Source organism: Epargyreus clarus, unplaced genomic scaffold, assembly GCF_041222505.1.
Source record: "Epargyreus clarus isolate Ecla_fem2 unplaced genomic scaffold, WU_Ecla_fem_2.2 ptg000002l, whole genome shotgun sequence".
NCBI lineage: Eukaryota > Metazoa > Arthropoda > Insecta > Lepidoptera > Hesperiidae > Epargyreus > Epargyreus clarus.
In genome coordinates this window covers 7961196-7979592 of record NW_027332210.1, presented here as the reverse complement: position 1 = coordinate 7979592, position 18397 = coordinate 7961196, and the positions used below count along the sequence as shown (strand labels likewise).

The window sequence follows — 18397 nt, the reverse complement described above, 5'->3', positions numbered from 1 at the left end:
GCGTTGATGACGGCTACCGGGGGGGTTTTAGTGCGGTAAAAATCCCACATATCTCGACGTCGCTCCCACGTCGTCGGGTACCTTTTGAAGGTTTCCCCCTCGTTAAAAAGAAAAGAAAGGTCCGATCATCCCAAACCTAAATCTATCGAAATGTTCGTTTGTCTATCTTAATGAAATCAGATCAATCGTACAGTAAATCATTCAATTAACTTCCATTCTTTCCCTAAACGTTTTCTTTGCCGTTCATTCACTATTGGAAATGTTATCGGAAAATCAACAAAGTTGCACTTAAGGAAAGGGAAATCTCGAACTATTCCCATTAACCCACTAAAGGCCTTAAGGGCTTCCGCGAAATCACGTTTATTATCTATCGAAAATTTGAGGGTCGAAAAGTGGGAAAATCTTTTTCTTGGTATTTGCTTTGAAAGGTGTGGTAAGGGAAGGACTTAAGGGTTTTGATTTAACCCTTAGAGATAACAACGCATTTATGAACGATATCAGGTAGGGATTCAGTTTTTTTATGTGTGTGTCCAAGTTTGACTACCAACATTTGTGATAACAATCCACGTTCGTTTACCATACGGCTTGCGATTCAAAAGGTTTCAGGTTCGTTCACTAGCCAGCTAAACACCAAGAATAGTGAATTGAGTTTTTTTTCCGGATCTGGGTTTTATGTTCACGTTTTTGTGTGTGTCTATGTCAACCACGACACCCCGTATGTGATCGATGACAACGTATGAAGCTAAGAGTACACTCTTAGAGAGCCTCTTAATATTGTTTCCTTTTTACCCAAATGAAATTCATAAAAGCGTGTTGCTAATAAGAAGAAATTTCATAGAAAACCATATCAATAAGAAGTAGGTATTAATTTCTTACAAAACATCTTAAAATGAAAGCAATAAACCCTTTGTATTGAAATTGTAATTGTAAGAAATGAATTAAGAAGCATACTTCAGTGAAGGTGTTAAGACTAAAAAGATTTTCAGAAAAGAGTATTTTAACCCCTTTGCCTTGCCTCTTGTCCGAATTGCGTTGTAATTAATCCTTTGCGAGTCCAATCAAAGGGTCAATCAGAACTCAATCAGAGCTACATTCAGCCAGATGTCACTCAATCAGACTTTTGATTAGCTGCACGAAAATGGCTGCGACGCGCCCGTTCGATTACTAACCGAAATTCACTCTAGGGATGTGAGAAGGAATGAAAAAACATTGATTAATTACTAATCGATTATTTATTCTTCAAAATAATTCGATTAATTAATAATCTATTTTTCTTTCTCCGTCTCTCATTTTTCTTTCTTCTCTTGTAGAAATCATCATTTTTTTTATAAAAGTAGCAGACGAGCATGCAGTCCACCTGATAAGTAAGTGGCTACTGCCGCCCATGGACATCTGTAATCAACCCCAGATAGGATTGGATATTCCTACCTGAGGTCGGCCACAGATGCGCCGCTACCCCTGAGGACTAGGATGGAACGCCTCGGAAAAGTCTGTCTCCCTTACCACACCCTTCAAAACGGAACACATCATCAACAACCCATTACTGTCCCACTGCTGGGCACGGGTCTCCTCTCATAATGAGAAGGATTAGGCCATAGTCCACCGCGCTGGCCAAGTGCGTATTGGTAGACTTCACATACCTTTGAGATTTTTTTTTATAAATCTCTCAGGTATGCATGTTTCCTCACGATGTTTTCCTTCACCGTTTTTAGCGAGTGATAATTAGTTTCTAATACGCACATAACTTTGAAAAATCAGAGGTGCGTGCCTGGGATTTGAACCTCGGACCCCTCGATCGGGAGGCCGAGTTTCTTAACCACTAGGCTATCACTTCTTTTTAATTTTTTTAATAATAGAAAGAAAATCTTAAAAAAAGAACGATTATTTCTATTTTGAAAATCGGTTGTTAAGCATGAAATCAAACTCATCTTGAAGGTCTTGAAGTCATGTAATAATATAGTCACATAAACGGTACAGAGTAACGATATAACAATTATACGTAAGTAAGTTCACACTAGTGATTAGAAGTATTATAACTACACAAGTATCTCCGTTATTCGACTGCTCTTGCTGAAGTCTCCGACCAGAATGTCGCTCTCTGTTAATTCGAGCGCCTTTAAGGTGTCGTCCCCACTTCACCTACCCGCATCTGTTTTTAAACTGTAGTATCAAATGAGTCACTTATTACTTTAATGTAACGTTATAAAAATGTGATATCGTTAATATCCAAGCTTCTTATTAACGACGATAACATTCGGCCGTCCTGCTCACACGTTCGTCCTCGATCGTGTATGGTCTGATGCAAGAGCTGCAAAAGAAAACCAGTTGTTTAATGCCTAAGTCCAGAAGAGTTACACATTTTCTTGTAATACCGACTCGCACGTAAGAGGCCCGAACTGTTTATCAAAAACATGGCTTAAACTCTACGCATTTTCTTGCAATACCGACTCGCATGTAAAAAGCCCGAACTGTTGATCCGAACCAAGGCTTAAACTAGGTGATGTTCATATAGAATCACACTAGTTGTGTATTACCTAGGTTATAAATCTGCCCCAACAGTGTTCACCACGGATTTCTGTTGCAGGCATAGTTCATAAGGACTCTTTACATAAATGTCATATGCGCGACAGGTATTGAAGCGAATGCATTAGACCATTGTTAAATAATAAAACACACGGTTATAACTAGGTGATGTTCATATAGGATCACTCTAGTCATGTATCACCGCAGTTTTTATACCTTGTTTACGATAACATTCGGCCAGTGCTCAACTCAAATTTACTCTAAAAATGCAATATTCACTCAATGTAATACATCCACCCAACATACATACATACACCCAACCATATGCATCACCAAGAGACACCCGCGAACATTACACTGCTCGAGGCATCTGCACTAATCCATCTTAACTACAGATAAATAAAAATCAAACTAAAAAAGTTTCCTACACCTACAGTAATGACAACATCTAGCTGCCCACTTTACTTATGTCTGGATTTTAAGTCCAATAGTTAAATCTCCAACAACTATTGATTCGATAAAGTTACGCATCAGAATAACGACGTTAATCCTATTAGTCCATTTCGGAATGCTCAACAACCTGTTCAATAACTGTTATACTGATAGATAGATAGATCTATAGTTGGCCACTAAATGAATCTGTGCGACTCAAAATACTATTATAAAATTATTTTATTACTACTTAGTACCTCTTTTAATTATTACAATGTTATTTTATACAAATAGTTGCCTTTCCAACGTACGTCTTTTATCAACTGATGAAGCAGTATCAAAATAATAATATATCATGAATATTTGAAATGAATGATATCAAAGTTAAAGACTAAATAATGGTAAACAAACCATGAATTTCACACAATATAACACGTTTAAGTTGTATGAACCCAATTTTTTTACGTTATTTATCACAAATTCAAATTATTTCTTTCAAAGTAGGGCCACATAACCCACTTTTGAAAGTCAGAAAGAAATTTCATTACATTAAATTGAATTTATATTCAGTTATAATAATACATACTATTACATGAATTTCAAAATTTAATTAACAAAGCAAAGGACCCATGCGTTCACGTCAGCGACATACTTGTCAATTGTGTATGGCTTAACTACTTAACTTTTTTTTTTTTTTATTTCACCAAAAGTTTTAAATTAAGATTCCCATAAGGAAGTTATAGTTTGGGCTATTTTACTGTAAAAGTTATGCATTATACTAAGGAAGATTTGCTAGACTTTACGCAAACGTCGTTTTTAAAAAAAAAAAATCAAATAATGTTATGGAAAGAATAAACACATTAAAATGGTCCGTTAATCTAAACGGAGTTTAAACAGACCTTGTCTTACATTGAGTTCCTCGGAAGCGGATTTTTTTTTTCCGTAGGTAGTTATCAAACGGATAGTGTTATTGAATACACACTCGTAAACTACCTACCAAGAAAAATGACTTCAGAAACCGGCCATTATTTAACTATACTTATTTGTGTCTACAACTGATAAAAGATTTTTTTAAACACGCTTTTATTTTTGCCACGCTTTTATTAACTTGACCTGTATGTATGTAACGGAATATTTAAATTCGATTTTTACCTACTTTGAACGGTCAGATTTATTTAAAAATTTTGAAATACTTATGACATGACATGATTTTAATAATCTTGTCCGATTCTAATTTTGTCTCATCACGATCGTCAGATTTAAAACTATAACTGTTTTACATAACATGTGGCTCCTTATCAATCACAACCTAAAATTTCTATGACCTGAAAAAGGTCTATTAAAGTTGATCATGATTTTATACCAGCCAGCCAAACAAACAGTTAGTCAAACTATCTTATGATACACCTTATTACCGAACAATTCATATTTATTATATATATTTCAAACGCCTCGGCTTCACCTGACTTTTATATAGTTTGTAATAAAAATTATATTAGTGCGTAATATCTGTATAGATTATATTAATATAATATGTATCATTTACAACCAACACTCTCAAGGAGATGCTCGATGTTTCTATAGAGAAAACCTAGACATGACGCAATTGTGAACCGTATGAAATTTATATGAAAAGTAAATTATTGTATAAGAAAATCCCATCGAAATGTACCTATGCTTTTATTTGATTACATTATTATTCATTTGGCTATGATATACATATAATAAGAATGAAATCTTCACGTGTTTACATCGAATATATTTGAAAAAGAAAAATTGTCTGTCGGTTTGTATGTTTGAAAATGCATTAAAACCAAAACTACGAAGTTGATGTCAAAAGTATACATTTTTTTTTTAAAAACATTACATGACCAGGTAATGGAGAATTCCAAATTACTAACGTACTCCGTGATCTTGACAGAGGGCATTGTATAATTCAAATTATATTTTGAATCCACATGAACAAAGTCGCAGGCAAGACTCTTTTTAAAAATGCAATTCAAATTATATTTTGAATCCACATGAACAAAGTCGCAGGCAAGACTCGTTTTAAAAATGCAATTCAAATTATATTCTGACTCCACATGAACAAAGTCGCAGGCAAGACTCATTTTAAATATGGTATACAAGAGACTATCTAAATTTATGTAGGCTTCAGTGACCGTTTCTCACTTAATACGTATAATAACTTAATTGCTGTAACTTGTAAATAGAACTAAGCTCAAGTTATAAAAGCATCAATTTATTATTATTATTATTATTTTACTTAAAATAATTTATTCTCAATCCCATACAAAGTGGATCCCGTTTATCATTTCGTAAATGGCTCACATAATTGATAATATCGATAGTCTAAGCGTCTCAACGTTTAAGGTACAAACTTCATTTACCAGTATTTGATAGTGCCCAATTTTCAAACCAAAAGGACGTGTAATGTGTCAAATTCAAATTGAAATTTAAAGATTTAAAATTACGAGATGTAAAGAAATATTAATACAAAACGAAACGTTGCATACTAAATTTAAAACAGACATTTAATATTATGTATAAGTGAGTCAGTCAGAAGTAGAATGGGAGATAAGAGAGATATTTTTATATATAATATTCCAAAGACCGCTGCGCATAAGTTTCTCAGTTTTCTTATAGATCATTAACTAATGTGCATTTATACTTTATGGGAGTCAAAACACAGTAGTACACAGTACTGCGTGAATTCGCCTAGAATTGATGGAAATCTAAATTTGGCAACGTACGTATGCTTCTTTCATAACAATTACGTATCAAGTATATGAAATCAAAAGGAAACTTTCATTGATTTATAAAATGAAAATGTGAACAATGTAGATGTGAATGCAAGTTTATTTTTAAATATAGTCAATTAATATCCAAAAAAAAAAACAATAAACCTTAAACTCATTTACCATTTCCCTCCTGGGTACACTCAGCCACTCAATACCGTGGTCGTGATACTTTTTTGCAGGCAGTTAAATATGTACCACGTAGATATTATACATTTCTGTACAATTATGAATAATCAAAATTTTGCAACTTAATAAACGTATCACTTATATCAAGTAGGTATACTGTACTCTGTAACTGCGTTTGTTGCTACCGCATAGTCCCTTCCATACAATAATAACAAACGCATATACGTAAACCCCGTTTGAAACATTAAAAGTTATCAAAAATAAATTCAAATCTAACCTGTATGCAATTTCTGGCGTACATTAGCCTATATTAACAACCATTAGGTTCCCATATCTATAAAGCCTGACATTTAAGATTAAAGATCCTTAAAATATTTTCATAAGTACGTGTATTTCTATATATTTCAAAGTAGGTGTAACTTTAGAACAATTAGGATTTACTTTTTACACCACAGAATTTAACCAAATGGACAGATTTACCACAAGAACTGCCTTGCAAAATTACTTTTAGACACTTCTTCACAGAAAATGCACTTATTTTGAAGTAAACACCTCAGTTTACAATGTTAACAAGTAATTTGATAAGAGTAAAGTTTGTTCACAAAATTTAAGTATATCATTTTCAGAGGGTATTAACATTTCATTGAATTACTAGTCTCAATCTATCCATTTTCTTAATTCAAATGAGTTTTCCCTTACATCAACGACATTTATCTACCCCCATTTTTACTTATTCTACCAAGATGAATTCACATATGACATAATAATGTTTTAACTCACGGTTTTTATTCCTGTGTCAAGTATGTTCGTACTTACGAATCGCCGTCCATGATTGTGAGCTGGTTCTTGTACACTTCTGATGAAATCAAACTCATCTTGAAGGTCTTGAAGTCATGTAATAATATAGTCACATAAACGGTACAGAGTAACGATATAACAATTATACGTAAGTAAGTTCACACTAGTGATTAGAAGTATTATAACTACACAAGTATCTCCGTTATTCGACTGCTCTTGCTGAAGTCTCCGACCAGAATGTCGCTCTCTGTTAATTCGAGCGCCTTTAAGGTGTCGTCCCCACTTCACCTACCCGCATCTGTTTTTAAACTGTAGTATCAAATGAGTCACTTATTACTTTAATGTAACGTTATAAAAATGTGATATCGTTAATATCCAAGCTTCTTATTAACGACGATAACAAGCAACAGTAATCGATGTTTTCACATCCCTACTCCAATATGACTCGCTTGAACTCCTTTACGGGATAAGCGTAATTTGATTTTTATTAAGGGTATGTTTGGCGGAAAAATTGGTTTATCAATAAAATCGGATAAGTGTGTGTCGAAGAACAATGAAAGGTTCCGTAGTTGATAGAGTATTTATTTAGTTGGAAAAATGAAGTAGTACTCCGTGGAGTTCCTATAAGATACTCTTGAAACGTTGCGCAAAATACTTAACATATTCAAAGTATTTTCGTTAAATTTTTAAAATGTACATATTTCAGGTTTGTTGTGACTCTTGAGGAGTAAACTGGAACGTCTTAATATTATTTTCAAAATAAGGTTCGTTATTTTCAAAATAAGACAGCAAACAGTTTCTTCGAATCAATTAATAATCGTTTTTAAAAATAATCGGAATTTCCTTTCCTCGTAAAAAATAGTTCTTCGTGAGCAAAATATAGCACACTTAATGTTGACCAATGAGTTACGAAACTAACTCTATATACATAGACTGATAATGTACTAAAGCAGGATTTCCTCATGTGTCCGACCACACGCTACTTTCGCTGGAGCGTTTGTAGTAGAGTGTATGGCATAGGCGATAGCGGTAGACTTAACAATGTAATTTAAAATATTATTTCTTATGATTAACAATTACTGTAGTTTAGTAGTTGTATCTTATCTATTTATAATAATAAAATTTTACTTCCTTAGAATGTGATTTGAAACGTGTGTGAAACTTTTTACACAGTTATACTATTATCAGACACTTTTAAGCAATATATAGCAAGGCACATTATAATTGCCTATACGAGTACGTTTCTTTCATAGCAAAATATTACTCGATCAATCAAAAGTTTTTTGAGTACCTACTGTTGAAAAAGGATCTCAAGATTTTATGAGTAGAATATCAGTATTAATACGTTAAATCTATCAACAAAATTTTAACAAATATAATCCATATTAACAATTTAAATGATTTTTATTTACAACACGCCCAATGCCCTTTGCTACATATTTAATTTTTTTTTTTATAATATAGGGGTAGCAGACGAGCATGCAGTCCACCTGATGGTAAGTGGCTACTGCCGCCCATGGACATCTGTAATCAACCCCAGATAGGATTAGATATTCCTACCTAATGTCGGCCACAGATGCGCTGCTACCCCTGAGGACTAAGCTGGAACGCCTTGGAAAAGTCTGTCTCCCTTACCACGCCTTTCAAACCGGAACACAGCAGCGCCTAACACTGCTGTTATTAGGTAGAAATAGATGTGGCGGTGGTACCGCCGGAGTCGAACCACAAAGGGTTCTACCACCTTCAAAATGTAATAGAAGCAGAAAAACAATAAATATGCCATGCAATTATTAATAATATTATTTACCGTACCTTTGAAATTATGCGTTTTTTTCTTAATTGCTTCAACCTATAACTTGTACTATACAGAGAAATGTCTACTGAGCAGTGTAAATGAATGCAAATGCCTGAGGCGCATCGGTCGACGGTCACTGCTTTCCACTTCCACGACAGCTAGTAAATTGGTTCTATACTTTTGAGCAGTTTGAGAACAATAAAATACTCTGGAAAACAGATAAGTGTGCATCTCTATGGTCAATGGCTATGTTCCGATAGACCCAGTTCGGAACTAGTGTATAAAATTCTTAGAAATTTCGATAGCGCGATTCAGAATGCTAGTGGCGCTATCTTTTCAAGAAATGCAAAAAGTCACCACATTATCAGTAGTAAAAAGTGTAAGAGTTACATAAAACGTTTTATTAAACCTTTTTACGCAACTTCTACTTTAGACATCGTCTCTTTGATACGTTTTAAAAATGAAATTTGGATCCGTCGATTCCCTCACAGACATTTTCCAGAACCTAGCAAATGTAAACGTTATGGTTTGTTTCTTCTTTTTTTCCTTAAGGGAAGCCAACCCAATAAACCTCCTTTCAAGCTTTCTTGTTTCTTGTTCAAACGAGATTACTAATATTAGACACATGTAGTGCACAATGATATGTTTGTAAATCGTTCCATTTAATGAATTCATTATTTTAGCCACATTCATACTAATGTAAAACACGTGATATTAAATCAACATCTCAAAAACTATGCTACATACTGCAACATTTTATCACAATATTCATTTATTCACCCATTATTCAAAAACCCAGATGTTTCACACCTATTTTCGTTTATACCAAACGTTTACACTCGGATGGGCCTAAATAAATATCTCGCACTAACAAAAGCCTATAGGGTGAAAAACATTCTTCGACTAGATTTTCTTTGTACTAGGTTTTGTTGACTGTCCTAGATGTAAACTTCATTGAACTAATCTTTACTCCGGAACTCTTTCAATAATTTAAATAGCTAAATTACGTTCAATCTTTTATTTCTTTGAATTGGGAACTCATACTGTCTTTTCTTGTTAACAAGGGGGAACCTTCAAAAGGTACCCGGTACCGTGTGTGTGACACAGGGTTATATGGGATTCTTACCGCACTAAAACCACCGGTGGCCGTCCTGGACGCTTCATAAAGGATTCCGGGATCTTCACGAGGGATCATTGGACTCGTTTAATGTATAGTATTTCATAATAATTATCTAGTTAACACATTGGTATTAAAGAATTATAATATTAATTTTGACGAGGTAAATGACAAAATTTAAAAAATAGCATAAGTAATCCAACTTTATTTTAAAGTGTAACTATGAGTATTACTTTAAGATGTAAAGTTACATATAAAATTTTATATCAACACTAGCTGACCCAGCTAACGTTGTGGTGCCATATAAATAAAAAAATGTTAATGGTGAACATCCCTTATCACTTAGGGGTATGAAAAATAGATAGTAGCCGATTCTCAGACCTACTGAATATGCATATACAATTTGGTAAAAATCGGTAAAGCCGTTTCGGAGGAGTACAGTAACTAACATTGTGACACGAGAATTTTATATATATATTGGTCTAAGATCCGAAGCTAAATCGAACTGGACCGAGCTGATAATAGAATGAAACTCATTTTATAATGAAATTAGTACATTGGGTAATACAATAAAAATGGGTTTGCTAAAAAAATCCTGGACAGGATAATTTTAATTATTTTTTGAAAAATTAAAATTTAATTGAAAATTAAATTTTGCAACATCAAGATAATAAGAAAATTCTATTCTGAGTGAATGTTAAAAACATACAGAATGTGCAGGCTTTGGGTTGCCTATTATTTACGTGGACGAACTACTGGGTTGTCAGGTATAAACAGGTATTTCGCTGGCAACTACTTTCACTCATGATGATAATAGATAAAATTTTATATCAGTAGAAGCGCTGTTTTATTGTGAACACGTTGATATAGGGTTGTCTGCAAAATGAAAATTAATTTTTCAAAAAATAATTAAAATTATCCTGTCCAGGATTTTTTTAGCAAACCCATTTTTAATGTATTACCCAATGTACTAATTTCGTTATAAAATGAGTTTCATTCTATTATCAGCTCGGTCCAGTTCGATTTAGCTTCGGATCTTCTACTATATGATATCACAAAATTGCGTATTTCGTAGGCAAGAGAACTTAATAAAATCTATTTCTGGCGATTTAAATTTATTTTGGCCAGATTATGATTTTGTTGACCTTGTTATCTAGGGTACATCTATCTTTTATCTAGTAATCTAGCCAAAATAAACACGGATCTAGGTTTATGTCGCGAAGAACTCTCTACTCTCACATTTAGCTAAGCGCTAATAGCATTTAACAGAATATGTACACTCTACTCCATTGAAATAACCGGTTAAGTGAAGATGCTTAACCTGTGTAAGTAATGGATTTATATTTATGTTCTGCCATAAACATAAGTACAACATTGTTTAATATTGTGTAAAGTCCGTAAATAAATGTATGAAAAATTGTACAGCGCCTCTGGTGGTTACTCGTAGAACTAAAATCCGTAGTGACGTAACTCGATACGTAAAAAACCTATCGAAATCAAATCGCTAGCGAATGTCATTATGATCTATTGCCATACAAATTCGGTCCCATGAGTCATTAATTTGACAGACGTTGTCAAGAAATACCGTAACGATAGTAGTTATGTTATTCACTAGCAAAATGACAATAGTTTTCTATTTACCATTTCTATAGTGGCGTTTCTATGCCAACTCATGGTAATGCTACTGAAGCTGTTGCGAGCCGGTGTAGTCATACAACTTACTATGGCGACGCGATTCATTTCTATATTCGAAGCGGACTAGCAATTTTACGCGGGCTATACCATATGAGTATTCATAAAAATTACCATTTATGAAATTATTTTCTGTTTGTAAACCACCGTATAAGTAGCTACTGCCGCACATGAACCTCTGTAATACACCCCAGATAAGACTAGTTTCCTACCTAAGATCAGCCACAGATGCACCGTTACCCCTGAGGACAAGTTGGAATGCCTCGTAAATGTATGTCTCCCTTATGTATATATATCTCCCTTAAAACCAGAACACAGCAGCGCTCAACACTGTTTTAAAAAGACAGGAATAATACGAGTAAAAACAGTAATCCAATAAATGTCTGCTTATATATTTTTATGAAACACATTTATATTTAAGATTTTATTCCCACCTATTTATTATATTTTACTACAAAAATTTAGGCTGTAATATTAGACTTATTGTAAATATAAAAGTTTTCTAACTTCACATACATAAGATAGGTTTTCTAGATCTAGATATTCCAGACCGTTTCTCATTACAGTACTACACCTTTCACGCTCAGGTGTCAATTTGTGTATATCATATTTGATATACCAAAGGAAAGTGAATGTTAGTAATTTTACAAGTCATCTGAAAGCGTAGAGACGTGAGATTTCCATGTCATGACAAATATTTATGCCAAGGGCAGTATTAACAATGTGATGACTACGTAGTGATACTACATTTATTTTTATCTTTTTTAACCGTCTTCAAAATGAGATTCTGTATTCGACCGCTATGTACGAGTATTACTAGCAACCCTACTAAAATTTACTAGAATTGAATAAATGTCTATGTTTTTCATAGTAAGGTAGCGGCGTGTCTATGGCCGATGTTAGGTGGGAATCTGGCCTTGTCTGGGGTTGATTACAGATATGCGGTTTATTAATTTCTTTATCGCCGATATTTCGACTCAGTTGCATGGATCGTGGACACGGCGAAAAATCATAAGTTGACGTTACACATATTTTAATTCCTATAATTTATTCTAAAATCGAAAATAAAGATCTTAAAATAAAATGTCTCACAATAAAATAGAAAAGTTACATAAGAGGACATTTTTTATACGTCTTCTAGTATTTTATACGTTCTGAGAATGAAATATGATTTGGATCTGTCGGATCTCTGACAGATATCTTCCAGATCCTAACAAATGTTAAAGTTACGGTCCTAGTCTTGCTTAATCGAGATAAATTATTATTAGATATGTGTTATAATCCTTATCCTTCTCATTCTGAGACCGCGCGCAGCAGTGGGACAGTAATGGGTTGATGATGATGTGTATAATTGTCCCTGTAGCTAAGGACTAGAATATATTTACGGTAGGTACTCTTAAATGTCGTAAGAGGCGACTAAAAGAGACTAAGAGAGTTCTCGGGTTTTCGGGTGACAAGAGTGGGAGCTAGAACCGCCCGCCCAGCGACCCCGGGAAGGACGGCGGTATTTGTGGTCGCATACCGTCATGTACAACAGACTGTGTGGCGGGCGGCACGCTCACCTGGGCGGAGCCCGACGGGGCAACGCGCTAAGAGGACTCCGGTTGCGTTCCTTCGGAGATCCCGGAGTCCTTTACGCAGCGCCGAGAACCGGGGGGAGGGTTTTAGTGCGGTAAGAATCCCACATAACAGGGCTCCTCAGCTGACCCCAGACTCTCCTGAATAACGTAAAGAAGGTCAGCTAAGAGACTTTAATGTGCTAAATTGCTAAAAATCACACACAATTCAGTTTCTTCTAAGACGTCGTAGTTAACTTTTTGAAGATTTGAGAAGATAAAAAAAGAATACAAATTATAAACGTCAAAAGGCGATATTTCTTTGTGAACAAAATCACGGTAACTTTTACGTTAAAAGACCTTTAACACAAGGTAAAATTAAAATTAATGACCAGGTAGTAGAATTTTCCGTAGTTTGCGGCACGCCTATTTCTGCCTAACTGTCTTAAACACTGCTGTGTTTAAGAGAGACAAATTTCCACTTTAAGTGGCCCACAAGTCGCATTAGTGGCCCATTTGCTATTAGTATATTAAATTTATTTATAAAGTATATTAAGTTTATTTGTAAAGTCGTTCGGTTAGTAGCCACTATAATTTTAATACTAGAAATAGAGATAAATTATCAATAACTAAATATAGATTATGTAAGGTGACTAGATTCCTCATGTTCGCTACTATAATAAAATACCCGACCACATCTTGTATCTCACAGAAAAAAAGTTTAAACTTGTCATTAAACAAACGCTATGTAAAAATACGTACTATAGGCTGGGTGATTATTTGACTGATAAAACGGTGTGGTAAAAAAGCCATTGTAAGAAACATTTATTTTTTAAAAAAGATGTGTGTTATGGAGTTTCTTTCGCCGCTTCTTCTCTATAACAAAACACCTCGTGAAGTGGTGGTAGTTGTATTGGCTTTCAAAAAGTGCTCTCTAAAGAACCCTTTTTAAATAAAAAATGTTGATTTGATTTGTTTTGTTTTTTAGATTTTTTTTACGTTACAAGAATACCTTAATACATAATGTACAAGTTACTAAGTACTGCTTATAAGTGAGGCATCTGCACTGCATGAAATCTAGTACAATTATTATCTCTTACAATGTTGTTGTTAGCAACTAATCACATACCTTTCATCAATATAAGAAAGCTGTACGTAATTGGACACGAGATTAACTTTTTAGGCCTCGTTATAGTAAAAAGACGACATTAGGAGGGCTTTGTAATGACTTAATAAAGTCGTTTATATCTAACGATAATAGATGGCGTTGTTCATTATTTACCAATTACGGTCGAATTTTTTTAGAAGATTGTGTAATAAGTGGTACCACCCATGGACATTTTTAATTTGATAAATAAGAGCGGTCGTGCTCCGACAGTCTCAGTTCGGAGCTTGTATATATGCAAGATGTTGAGAAAACTTAAATAGCGTGATTCAGAAATATATGGCGTTATCTCTTGACGTGTTACAAGAACAATTTCCATATAGGAAAGGGTTTCTACCCGAAGCCGATCATAGATACGTTGCCACTTCTAAGGGCTAATATGACCCTAAATTCTTCTCGTTTTGGGAGGAGACCCATACCCAGCAGTGGGTCAGTAATGGGTTGAATATGATGAATATGATAAAAAATGATAGATGTTATGTTCCTATATATAGGACATCTATTTAAGATCAAGGGTCTATCATTAACCCTAAACTTTTTCTGTTCCTTCAAGGGATGTCCCGGATGACATATTTTTATGAAACTCATGGAACATGTTTTGAATTTATACGTAAAATATAATCCGTAAATCTGTGTAACGTAGATATTAATAGATGGAAGTACCTTAAAGCAAAAGTTTAATAGTAACTCCGCACAGAAGGTCTTTTTGATACATGAGTCCATAAGATATTTGTGGTTAAGAATAGCTAAATGGCTCTGATTTGGAATTGATTTTAAGAAGCGTCTTTCAAGCGTCGATAGATTAAAATATTATAGTAATAAACTAGCTGACCCGGCAAACGTGTTGCCATATAAATAAAACAATGTTAAGGGTGAACAATCCTTATCACATAAGGATATGAAAAATAGATAGTAGCCGATTCTCAGACCTACTGAATATGTATATAAAATTTGGTGAAGAATCATCATCAACCCATTATTGTCCCACTGCGGGGCATAGGTCTCCTCTTTGAATGAGAAGTTTTCGGCCAAAGTCCACCGCGCTGGTCAAGTGCGTTTTGGTAGACTTCACATACCTTTGAGATTTTTTTTAAGATTTCTCACGTATACACCTTCCTTTTTCTTCACCCTTTAAGCAAACGATAATTTATAATAACTTTGAAAAATCAGAGGTGCGTGCCTGGGCTTTGACAGGATTTGAAAGAATAAAATTTATTTTTCCGACTATAAAATTTATAAGTTAAATTTCTTAAAATAGATATCGTTCCATAACTTATTATTATCTTTTTAACTCAAATTAAAGTCACGAAAGTACTTTCTCTTTCAAATATTCGGCTATATTTCATTAGATAAATAATTATAACGGGATAAAATAACAATTAAGAACAGCTTATTAAATACGAGAATTTATTTGGAATAATTATCATAATCAGAAAATAAAAACAACATTTATTTATAACAGTATATTTTTTATGAATAAATAATATATTTATCATAAATTTTAGTAATATTTTGTAAACTTTGGTATAAAATTGCTTAAATAAATTTCCATAATGTCATTGTATTTTTGATGTTATCAATAAAATGTAACGCAATGCTTATTAACATCACTTAAACAAATGAATATGACTTTAAACTTTCTGAAAATCAACATGCTAATTTAACATTTGCATGCATCTCTCAGCATGAATTTGGATTATTGCTAATGGTTTTTTGACTTTCTCTAAATACGAGATATTTTTATTTTTGGTAATTCTTTTGAAAGTTTGTATGAGGATTAATCACTAATTATTAGCGTAATGCAGCTTCTGCGTTATAATCATATCTGTTGAAATTGGTATAGTATTTCAATATTAAAAAAATATATTTTTTTTAATGATACACACATATCTCATATTATGTACAACATTATAAAAGTTACATAAGTTATTTGAAGCTATTTTTATATCTCGTAAGGCATATCCATCGACTCATATCTGTGTCTCGCTCCAAACAGGGCCTCTTTTGTAACCATTAAATTTACTCCTCACGAGAATACAATGACAAACTATGATAGATTTGCGACCTTTTATATCCCTTCCGGTCTTTTTCATAGAGGAATTTGAATTCACAAAGACAGGATGCCAGAGGCTATGCGAGAAGTTTAAGTCCGAAAATAATAAGGTCACGTTTATACTTAAGCAAAGTACTTTGTCTGCAGCAAGCGGTGGTCTACTTCTTCGGTTTACATTAATTCGATTGTGACCTACGGCAAGTGACTTCGGTAGATTTCAGTGAAATGATTCGGCGAGTGAATTTTGCGAGCGACTTCAGTGAGAGAATTGGGAGAGTGACTTCGGCGAGAGAATACGGTAAGAGAATTCGGCAAATAACGTTAGCGAGAGAAGCGGGAGAGGGACTTGGTCGAGTCTTAGCGAGCGACTACAGCGAGAGAATGTGGCGAGTCTTTGACAAGACAAGAGAATTACAAGAGTAACTTCGGTGAGTGAGTTCGGCGAGCAACTTCGGCGAGAGAATTGGGAGAGTGAAATTGAGATTTCGGAGACAACTAACAGTCAGGCACTATAGCGAACATCTTCGGTTCAAAAATATGGTGATAGAAATCGGCGAGCTTCAACTAACATGCCGAGAGTGTTGTTCGTTAGAGATAGAAAATTTTAGTCAAACGTCCCTTATTGATTCCCTTACTAATTGTCGACTTTCGACCGCGAACTCACGGTTCCAAAGACTTTCGCCCGTTATTATAATCAATTACTTATTGTTGTGTTGTATGTCTGATTTTTTCCTATTAGAAATTACTACTAGAGATTAGTTAGTGTTTACAAGAGGTTCAACAAATTTGTCAAAAATTATATAAAACTTATTCGCCAGACGACCTGGTGTAAATGAACCCTAAGAAAATCTTTTTACCATTTTATACGAAGGGATTTTTGCATGCTGATCATTATGTCGTTATCGTAACTCCCCAAAGTTTTACATATCACAGCTCAAAGTTTGTTAAGGATCACGAATCATGACTGGAAATAGCTTTACTACACCTATCTTACCAAGGGAGACATAGGTACTTTACCAAGGCGTTCTGGCTTAGTCGACTTTAGATAAGAATCTTGTCCTATCTGGGATTGATTACAGATGTATATGGGCAGCAGTAGCCACTTACCATGCGTACATGCTCGTCTGCTACTCTTATGCTAAACAAAGAATCTTAATAGAGAACAACAGTGCCTTAGACAGCTATAAATTATATTTTTCTATTTATATTTTAGTGAAATGGATATTATAGTAAATCTTATATGTATTACTTAGAGAAAATAAAGTATTTAATTGTACAAATTTTAATTTAACTTGCAATGTACATTAAAAAATAAAGTTAATTAAAATATTATTTATAAGAAAATTAATATAAAAATAATTACAAAAGTAATTGCCTCAGTGGACCTACGAAGGGCTGTACTACTTTCAAAGCAAACCTTTCAAAGATCACCTTTCAAAGAAGCCACTTTGAAAGGTGATCTTTGAAGGGCTTGATAAGATAAACTTAGAGACAATTACCAAACCACGTTTGAAATGCTTTGAATAGGTTTCGTGAGAACACTTTCAGCTGCCATCTCCAATACAGATCACTTCAATCTTGATGAATATCTTCAGTAGAATTCAGTGGTATAAAATTATTCTCAGTAATATTTAATAGGCCTATTAAGATTGACCCTGTAGTCCCGGGACTAGAATAGGCCTACGGTATACCCTGCCTGTCGTAAAAAACAACTAAAAGGGGGCTTCCATGATTGCGGACGGTAAGAGTAGAAGTTCGAACCATCTAGTAAGCGACCCCGGAAAGAACGGCGGTATGTGTGGTCGCATACCAGATGTGCGGGAGGAGCATAAATTACTCCCCTTAGGGCAGAGGCCGATAGGGACATCGCGTTTGGAGTAAAAAAACGCATACTAAGGTGTTGTTGCGCAGTCTTTGAAAGCTGGAAGAGCCAGTAAGTTTTAAAGTGGTACAACCCTCTATGGGTCGACTCCGGCGGCACCACCGCCATACCTATTTAAACCTAATAACAACAGGGTTAAACGCTGCTGTGTTCTGGTTTGAAGGGTGTGGTCAGGGAGACATACGTTTCCGAGGAATTAGAGCTTAGTCCTCAGGGGTAGCGGCGCATTTATGGGTGACTTCAAGTAGAAATCTAAACTAATCTGCAGCGCTATTTTATGGATGATATCTATAGATGTCGGTTTTAATATCTATCGCTCTTAATACCTTGAATTCTAGCAAATAAATAATCTAAATCTGACAGTACTAAGTGTTATCTAGATAATAATCATGGCTGCAAAATGTATACAGATTTAATATTTATACCGAACATTTTAAAACAATTTCACTGGAATATT

The 18397-nt window shown here is 34.3% G+C and overlaps 1 protein-coding gene and 1 long non-coding RNA gene across 3 annotated transcripts in view; both read right to left on the bottom strand.

Annotated features, from left to right (window-relative positions):
- Nucleotides 1-18397, bottom strand: part of Osi24 (Protein) — a 95218-nt gene that overhangs the window by 33237 nt on the left and 43584 nt on the right. The gene's annotated exons all lie outside the window — the stretch shown is intronic.
- LOC140747020 (uncharacterized) lies at nucleotides 1930-7067 on the bottom strand. The gene is made up of 2 exons (XR_012102838.1): nucleotides 6699-7067; nucleotides 1930-2308 (listed from the first exon to the last, which is right to left on the bottom strand). It is a non-coding gene; the product is annotated as an uncharacterized LOC140747020 (long non-coding RNA).